Raw genomic sequence first — 10368 nt, 5'->3', positions numbered from 1 at the left:
GGCAGAGGCCCCAACATCACAAACACAGTTGCAGTGTACAGTCTCATAGATCCCCTGAGTTTTACATTGAAGAGAAGTGACAAAATCATCAGGAAAGAAATGAGAATGACCAGCAGAAGCCCGAGGAGGAACAGTGTGAGAAGGGAGTCAAAAACACTAAAGAGCTGCCTGAGGTTAGTGCTACTGGACTACGATTTATGAAGGGATATATTCAAAACTGCCTCAAAGGTTAAATGTGAAGCTTGGACAAGAGAATGAGAGAAAAGAAAACCTTCGAGAGTCCAAGATGTAAGCCAGCTATGTGGCATGTACAGCTTAGCCAGCACAATTGCACTGGAAACTGAATTCCTGAACAGCAGCTCTTTGTTTTGCTGTTTTGAAGTGGCACTCCCAGGCATGTCTTTGTCATTTGAACCCTGATGGCTTCCACTCCTACAGCACCTCTACTACAACAAAGGAGGAACCCTTAAAATAAGGCTGTGGAATGTTCATTAAAATAACACCAGTCCTCAAGGATTTCATTTTCAAATGTAAGCACCAGTCCACATATATGCGTACACACAGATGTACATATACATGTATGTATGAGGTTGCATTTTCTCCTGCTCATCCGAACTCTTAAAAATACTTTTTAGCTGTGTTTTAAAGTTTTTCTTAGAAATACAGATACAAATAAAAGTAATTTTTGCCAACATGTTCCACAGTCTCACTTTGGAGACCAAAGCAGTACTTCTCATTCTTCTAGATAAAAGTCACAGTAGAATTATATTTATAAAACCACCTCTCATTTAGGCTTTTCCCAAGTCTTTACTGCATTCTAGAAGAAGCCATTCCCCTTCCAAAGCAAGTGGTCCTACAGGTTCTTTCCTGGACCCACAGCCCTGGCTTCCCCTCTGCCTTTGTCCAGCTGTATCAACAAGAGTCTTGCCCACATACAGACTGCATGTGGCCCCTGAAGGGTGGAATTTATGGCCAGTTCATTTAATTTTTCACCCTCTACAATTATGGGGATTGTTCTGCTTTAAATTCAAATCATATAGCCCTTTTTCACTTAGCTTTGTTACATCTTTAATTACGACCTTAGGTTGAGGTGGTATAATTTTACTTTATGAGATATGCCAGAACTCAAGTACTGACATCTCCAGGTTTCATAGAAATTGCAGGGATCATAGGAATTTAACCTGATAATTACCTCAATATTTCAAGTCAGACAATCACCATATAAAATAATTATGGGTTGTTGTTTTTCCAAATTCCCTTTGTGGGTTACTCTAGGTGAGTGCAGGTTAGAATATATGATGTTAAGTAGATATAGAAACAGAGATAAAGAGGTACAATATGCCTAAATATGATATTATTCAACCACATGTAAAAGGGATGCCAAAAGACAAAGAGAGGCACCTCTTTTAAACACATAAAATAGCAAACACCACATTCCCAATTAAGGAATGTTCAGATCAAGGACTCTTTTCCACAACCTCTTCAGCCACAGAAGTTTTTTCCCTATGGGGCTTGCAAGGATTGGCACAAATGGGAGCAAAAACACCCTTTGTACACTTCTTGCATGAAACCTTCAAGAACTGGCCCTTCTGTCACCCATATAAATTGTCTTTTACTTACAGAAGCCTTCTTAGCCAGCACTTTATCATGTTCCTTAGCACAACTGCAGTGATTTAAGCTATAAGCTACTACTTCCTAAGATTTTCTTCCTTTAATTTAAAAAAAAAGAAAGACCAAAAGGGGAACATTTTAATATACTGTAAACTGATTACATTTTGTGGTTTTTTTTCTCTCTTCAAAATGCCAATGTTTTTGTTATCTCTTGCATGTAAAGAGGCAAAGAAAAAAAAATTACTTGGCATGATTTCCATCATGTTGATTCTTCTGGGTTCTCAGATATTATGATCCATGGAAAGTCTGGATTCATGCTTACTTCTACTCTTCATTAAGTCGGTTGTAGTTGAATTGCTGGTAGGGCAGGCTGCTGATACAGTAGGTGGGCATGCTGAATAAAATACATACCACAGCTGTACCTGCACTTGTCAGAGAGCCAACCTGCTTTATGCCAGTCTGTTCTCCACTGCTTCCTGGTCATAGCCCATCTGTTTCTGAATTTATAAAATGCTGAAGAACACAAATATCTGAACCTATTATAGGTAACATGCTTCAATTAAATTCTGATTGTGGAGCTGTGCTTAAAAGACTATCATTGGTAATGTATCGCCTTCAAATTTGCCAGTAAAATAGACACATATCCATAGAAATTTCTGTGGAATTCAGAGGCTTTTCTGTGTAGTGGCTTCTATATATGGTGCACCTGGCCAATATTCTTGCAGTTGCAAACAAAATCAAAAGCAAAAAAAACCTGCCAAGCCAGAGTATGGAAGGTTACTAAGACAGATTAGATAAAAACCTACAGATAGGGAGAGGTTCCACAGTAGGAGCCTTCACAGGTGAAGTAAGCCAGACAGCTATTAACCTGAAGTTTTCCAGTAGCTTAAAGAAGTGCTTTACATTTCAGCTGGATTCAGTGGTAACATAGAATGATAATGCACACAAAAATGATGGAACTAATAAAAGTTTATCATGTACATGTAATTTTTGCACTGGGGGTGAAACACTCAACTTTGCAAGGTCAGTTTCATAAAAACTACAACTTAAAGGCACTCAGCAGGCTGTCAATAACTGATTTAATAGGAACAGACTTTAAACAGAAAAAATAGGTGAGGGATATATCCCCAGGAAATTTGCTGAGGATACCTACAGTACCTATGATTAAACTATCTGTCCTCTGGATGTCATCATTGCTCTTTTTATATGCTGCTGGTTAAAGACGCATTTATGTAGAAGATAACCACAGCCCTAAGGAAGCTGGCTGGGGTGCATTATTTTTGGTAACTCAGTGCATTTCCAATTAGAACTGAATTACAAGAGTGTGGTCCATATCATTACTATTTATAATCTAAAATGAACCTTTTTCTATAATGCAGTGCAAAAAAAACTACCCCCTGCATACATTTCATTTGACATGAACTCACATCTCTGCTTCGAGAAGCACTTTGTGCCTCTTCACTAAAAATTTCCATCTTCCCATATGTGCAGCTGAGACATAGCTGCCAGTCAGCAATAGTGTTTGCAGTATTTGCAAAAATCTTTGCTTTAACCTGGAACCAGAATTTAATATTTCAAAATAAGGTGCTTGTTTTCTCTTGCAAGGGAATACTCCATTAGCAGTGATGCACCAGAGCAGAAAGGAAAAATTTCGGATACACCTTACTGTGGCAAGGCTGGCCCTGAGAGATTTGATAAACAGACCAAAGTGTGGTACTGCAGATATTTACCATATTCCTACAAGATCTTTTATAAGATATTACAGCAAAATAGTCTAAGTAGAAGCAGATCTAGGCTGAATCATTCTCCCAGCATGAGGTATGAGGTTGAATTCAAATCTTCTCAGTACCTTTCAAGCACAGATGAATCCAAAGACAAGGAGGGGCTGCCTGTCCTGGAGCACTGGGGCTGCTGGCAGGTGGTACACCTGAACTGGCCCCAGCCAGGTGGGGAAGGAGATTGTCCCCTTTGCACTTCTGTTCTTGACCTGTGCCAGATGTTCATCAGCTGCTGTCAGCAGCCATCCTGAAACAGTGTCTATTTTAGCAGCATGGGAACCACTCCAGAAGTCTTAGAAATACAAGTCTGATGTCCTTCTCCCTTCTGCATGGCCATTGAACACAAAGTGAGTTGTCAGAGAGCTACATGGCATCAAAAACCTCTCCAGCTTTCACAGAATCATTATTATGGAGCTTTCAGAGAGAGATGATGCCCAAGTAGTACAAGCTAAGGCTTAACATATTCCTTCCCAGCAATAAACACTCCTCACTCACCAAGTTGCCTGAGGTTGAATTTTCCAGACGTGTGGGGATAGGTGCTCCATTCCCAGCTTTATCCAAAGCATCCATTCAGACAGCTTTCAGCAAATCACTTGCACTTAGCTCTACAAAAAGAACCTAGACGTAGCTTGCAAGAAACAGAGCTCAAGTCAGCAAAGCAAGAGGCACCTATAGTCTGTTAGTTTTCTATGTGTTTGTGATTTTGGAAACACTCAGATGCCTCATGCTGTTAGCAAGGCTGGGCAACTCAGCATTCTTTTAATGCCTCAGCCCTAGGAGGATTGTAAAGTTTGATAGTCTTGTAAGTAGCTCACAAGTAAAGAAGAATGTGTTAGGTGAGCTAACTGGACAATCTTTCAAAATGGGCCCTTACCTATTTTTTAAGGAAGAAGTGGAGGGTTTCCTCATCCTTATACTCAACAGCTATTAGGTAAAACGTCAGCTTCTGAGGGAAGAGCCCATTTCCAAGGATCCTTACTTCTATTTAAAGTGAAACAGAGCAACAGGTGACAGAGAGGAATACATTACAGTCTGCTGGGGGGCTGTGTGTTTCTCAGCAAAGGCCAGCCAAAGCCCCGCCACCTGCTTGCCACATCCTCAGGACATGGGCCAGCACAGATTGAACATGGCAGAGCTGCACCAGCCCAGTACTGACAGGCTCAAGCTTTGAGGAAGGCTGATGGGTTTGGACATAGCAATGTCTTACTGTGGCTCCATGGCTTGTGGATCAGAGCTGGCCTGGGTTTTGGGTTTCATCTGGGACACAAAGAGACTCTGCCCTTAGTGAAGCTTCATAAGCCCAAAGGGCTGTGCAAATATCAGCAGGCTATCTCAGAGCCGACCCCCTTGAGGATGTGTTCTTTATCTTCACCATGTCATCTTTTCCTAACTCCCCAATATTTTCAGGAGAGCTGTGACAATTCATTTATTACAGTCAGTTCACCATTTTGTAGTATGAAGCAGAATTATTAAAAGATGTCATTCTATTGTTTTTAAGCATCCTCTGGAGATGTGAAAACATGGCCAGAAAAATAACCTTAATGTGCTGCCCCGTTTCAACACTGGAGTTTTGCCTTGCATGTTAATGTGTATGTTTTCATGCCTCAGCTACACTAACTGTACTCCTTTCCTGTTTCTATTTATTTTGGAAGCAATATATGTTTACTAAATCAGTTGAAAAGTGTTAATGATCAGTTCATAGAATACTAATGTGGATTCAAATTACTTTCACATGAATCAGGATAAATTAAAAAATACTATTTGATCATAAACTGCTTCAAGTCCATGTCACAAGAATTCTAGTATCTTGAAATACAGATTCCTTTCTTTCATTTTGTTAAGACCTCATTAGATAGTTAAATTGATCAAAAAGGTGTGGGGACAAGAAGGCATGGATTATCCATGGTTCATGTAACAAAGAGAATGGATAAACCATGTGTATGTGCAGGAAAGGGGAGGGTATCAAACCAGGGTATCAAAACCAGTTGCTCCACAAGCAGTGCCTCTTCCATGTGCCTGAGAATGAAGAAGGAGACACGTAAGTGCAAGGAAAAGAGTGGTGACATGGCTACAGCCAGCCCTGACCCATAGCACAGCACTGAGCCCCGAGACATAGATGTGAAACCTGAGGACTGGTAACCTACATGGACACTGGGTCAAAATGTTTCCAAGGGAAATTTTTCTTGCATCCTAGAAAATTCAGGCACACTCCGAAGATGATTCAGCATGATCCTGTCTTGATCTGAAACAAGGCTGTGTTTCAGAACTGCCTTCCGAGCATATCTCATAGTCTAAAGGTAAGAACTTAGCAGAGTTATTCTCCTCTACTAATTCCTCCAGGTTTTAGTAGAGGAGAATAACCCAATTTAGTGATCTCCACTGGGGAAAAGCAGACAAGTGAGGTGTTACAGTGCACACGCTGTTTGGGAGCAGAGTGCTAGCTAAGCATATGCCATGCCCACCGGCCATACCTACTCACAGGTGACAAGGAACACACCACCTCTGGCAAACCAGCCTTCATGGTTCTGCTGCTCACAGAAAGCCTTTTCCCCCCATCTGTTAAAACCCGCCCTTCCCAGGCTCCCAGAAGTTGGAAGTTAACCTCTTAGTGCTTTATCACACCGGGATGTGATGTGCTATCCTAGGGAAACACTTCTTACTTGGATGCATCATGAGAATGCACACGGTGATTGCTGGGAAGGTCAAACTAACATCGCTGAACTAATCAATACTGGAGGGTAAAACCAGGTTTGGGAGTTAAATTGCAGCTGTACCATGGCACTTGCTGGATCTCAGCACAGTGAAGATGCACAGGAAGAATTTATCTCTGCTCACCTTTTCCTTATTCATGAAGGAATAATTGTGGGCACAGTATTTCCTCAAACATGATTGTTGTGAACTGTGGTTCTGGAACCTAAGGCAGGATATCAGGCTGGGTTTGCCACTATAGTTTTGCAGAGACCAGGTACAACATTCAGCTTCAGTTCCTTTACTCTTTTATTTCCTTTTTTTTGTAAATAAAATGTGTACTTTTTTATGGATATTTTAAGCATGACAATTAAGACTCATTTAGGAGACTATCAGAAAAAATAAGCTCTCCAGCCTACTCTATTTCATTCAAGACAATTTTATCTAACGGATTTTTAACAAATTTAAAACATTGCCCATATCTACTCTAGCTATGAGGCACTGGTAATCAAGTCAAGCACCATTGACTATGAGAATAGTGAACTGTATAAAATGACTTCTCAGCATTATGTAGTGTCACAGCACAATTTAAATAACACGTTCATTATTCAAGGTCTCATAACTCGTACGTATAGAAATAGATACGGGGAGCTGAGAGAGGCTTTCGAGCTTTCGACAGTTAAATAAATAAGCAACCTGTACCACTACAACTGTACTGTACATTCTTTAAATATCTGATAGGTTGTTGGAAAGTCCTTTTAAAATGAAACCCAGTAATACAAAGTGCTAATTTAAGCTGAAAGATGCATATACAGACGGCTATTACATACTGATGCTGCTTTTACAGGAATGAACAGATGATTTGAGAGAAACTGTGCTTTCTGGGAAGGAATCTCAGACATTATTATTATGTTGATTTACAAAAGGGCTCTTACAACTGTGATTACAGAAATCTAATATTAAAGTCAGGCTCTTTTCTATAATTTAAGTGCATGTAGGTATTTGTTTCTGCGCAAGACGGAATATATTGCAGATGTTATTGTCTTGATTTTCATATGCATTTAGAAGATTTTAAGGTGAAATTGTTGCAATCCTATTCTATCTGACACTTCTGGTAGAACCATGGTTGAAGAAGGGTATTCCACAATTTTTTTATAGCACTCAAACCCAGTCTCAGAATTTCCTGTAGTTCAATAATTTTATACTATACTTAAAGTAATGTGATTTACAAAATATAAATATGTGATCATTATTATAGAAATAAAATGTACAGATACATTAACCTGAGCTGTTTATAAGTAATTTTAAAATAAATGTATCAATTTAATATTTGCTTTTTTGTTATTTTGTAAGGCCAATAAATTTGGCAAAAACTCTTTCTTCACTATGAGGGCAGTGAGACAATTAAGCATGTTGCCCAGAGAGGCTGTGGCTGCCCCATTCCTGGAAGTGTTCAAGGCCAGGCTGAGCAACCCAGTCTAGTGGGAGTTGTCTGTAACAAGAGGAACTTTAGATCTTTAAGGTCCCTTCAAACCCAAACCATTCTATGAGTCTGTGATTCTATTTAACAAACACAAAAGAAAAAAGACAAGTTTCACCCATCAATTCTTGCCAAAGCAAAAGAATTTCAAAAGCTTCTCCTACATCTGATACTTGCCCACTTGGGACCTGCTATCTATGTCTGCTGAATTCAAATTGTGAGTGAGAGATGAGTTTATGCCATGCTGTTAAGTATTAAGTACCTCAGCAGAAAACATTTCTCCTCCTTTTCTGTGGATAAAGTCTGTGTCTGTAGACAGAGTCAGAGCAGACAGCTGTGTTCCCTCCTTACTGAGGAACGGATGAGAAACATTGTCCTCTTCTGACTGACACTGGAGCAAATCCCTCAGAAACCTGGCACTTCTGAGGCGTTTATGAGTTTACTATTCACTGTTGACCTCACAAAGCAGCCTTCCCAAAGGAAAATACAATTCACCTCTCCTCAGAATACACAGAAAGGCCCATGTGCTCCTCTTTATGAGTAGTCCTGCCCAGACACCCCTTTACCACCAGGGCAGGGATTGAAAGTATTCTTGAAGCTTTATAAAGCTTTACTTTGCCATTTGACATCTTCATTGATACTTCAAGATTTGCCCTTTGTCTTTTACTCCCAGACATGAATATACAGCCTGCCACCATCACTCCCTGTGTTCCAACAACTTCTCACTCTTCTTTCCTGGGTCAGTCTATCAACAGACAGACAGTTGTGCCTGATGTGAACATAATCCCTCCTGAATACCTCCACTGTCCTTTCCTAACTTCCTTCCTTTAGTTCACCACATCACATAGAATTTGTTCTATATTTTTTTCTTGGTGTTGTTATCATGGCACATCTTATATTGAAAGCATCCTCTCTTTTTTAATAGTTCTCAATGTAACAAAGCTAGTGAAGCTTTAAACCAGTTTTTAAGCATTTCTCCCACTGGATTTCTTCCTTTCCATGCTGGTCCCTTCTCCATACACAATCCTTCCTGAATCCTGGCTCACTACTCAGTGGGAGATATTTCATATTTACCTGTGGAAAAGAGCACACACAAATTCTCACCTACTCCAGAACGTCTTGCAGTATCTTGTTAATGTATTGTTGTTTTACTTCAGTACCTCAAAACATGATCTGTCCTGCCAAACATGTATTTATGCTTCACAATACATCCTCATCCTCCTCTGAGTACTCCTGGCACAACTGAGCTGTGCAGCTGGATGCTCTTGCTCTGTACAGCCTGATTTCTGGCTCTGTGAGTAGAGAGGATGCTTCCACAGATTCTAGGAATTCCTACAGCCTGGATGGCCAGGAGACCATGATTACAGCCATACATGGAAAACATGTTCCCAACAGGGCACCAACAAGTACCTTAGTGGTGTATACTGGCTTTGTTGAGGTCAGGTGAACTGCAGGAAGTTGTAGTGGATTTGGCATTTATCTGGCTATTAAAATACCCCCACCAGGCCATGTCATTCATTCAGTGAGCATATCCTGAGTTCCTATGTCTCTCTGCTGCCTGTGATCTCTTTTGGATAGCTAGTTGTGTACATGAACATACCCCCGTAGGTCAGACTCAAACCCATCCTTGCCCTGCGTCCTGTCTTTGAGCTCTTAGCAGGAGATTCTTAGAGGACAAGAATAAGAAACAGGACTAATCAGAAATCCCTGTGTACATTCTCTCAGCTTCCAGCAATCAGCTGCTTAGAGGACTTTGAACTGGAGCTTGCCACAGTACCATCATGTCAATAGTCCCCCATGGACCTATCGTCAGTAATGTATCTTATTTTTTTGAACTTGTAACATCTTGTGGAATGAGTTCCACAAAATAATTATGCCCTGCATGACAAAAGTTTGCTTTAAATTCCCTGTGAGATTATAACACTGGAACCCCCTTAGGTCTTGTATTGTCAGAAACAGTGCATTAGTCACTCCCTAATCACTTTCTCCATGACACTCATTATTGTGCACATCTCTGCCTTTTTCCCTTTAGTGGATCCTCTGAAGGGTCTAGATTATTTACTGTCTCTCTGTTATATTTCCTTATACCTTCCTAGTTTGATCCCACACAGAAATCAACCAAATAAAAGATGAAGGATGAGGGCACATTAGAATTGTTCCTAGCATAGATTTTAATAGTTTGATTTGACCAGCCTTGATTGTGACTAAATTGTACTTAGCAAGTACACCACTAGGAAAAAAATCCAAATAAAAATTAAAATAGCATTGGCTAACAAATGGTAGTACTAATAAACAGACTGGTTTCTCAAGGAATAATGTGTAACAAAACAATAAAATAAACAGGTGGAATAAAATATAATCCCAAAATAATTTCCAAAACGAAACAGGTAGTTCTTATCCCCAACACCTAGTGAAGGGTCCTTCACTCTGGGAGGAAATTCTCCAAGTTTACCACTTCAGGGGAGTGAAAATAAAGGGAAATGCAGAGTTGACTCTTGAGGTGTCTGCGATACAGCAGACAATTGCATCTGCTCTGCTATTGACCCCTTGAACAGGGTTTCAGAAAATCCATGCACTTAAGAAATGCTGCATGACAGCTTATTACTTCCTAGAACTGTCACTTATCTCTGGCTGCAAGTGACTCAGCTGAACAAATATTGCCTCATACATGATCATGTATTTGTTAGCAACAAGATTGGCTTTCTTATGCATGGTCAGCACAACACTTTTTCTCTTCTGCAAGAAAATAAAAAAAAAGATATATGTAAGCTGAACAGCCCAGTATTTTCATAAAACACTTTGAGAGGCAGC

The sequence above is a fragment of the Corvus brachyrhynchos genome, unplaced genomic scaffold (assembly GCF_000691975.1).
Source record: "Corvus brachyrhynchos isolate BGI_N302 unplaced genomic scaffold, ASM69197v1 scaffold281, whole genome shotgun sequence".
Lineage (NCBI taxonomy): Eukaryota > Metazoa > Chordata > Aves > Passeriformes > Corvidae > Corvus > Corvus brachyrhynchos.
Note: the sequence above shows the minus strand (reverse complement) of the source record.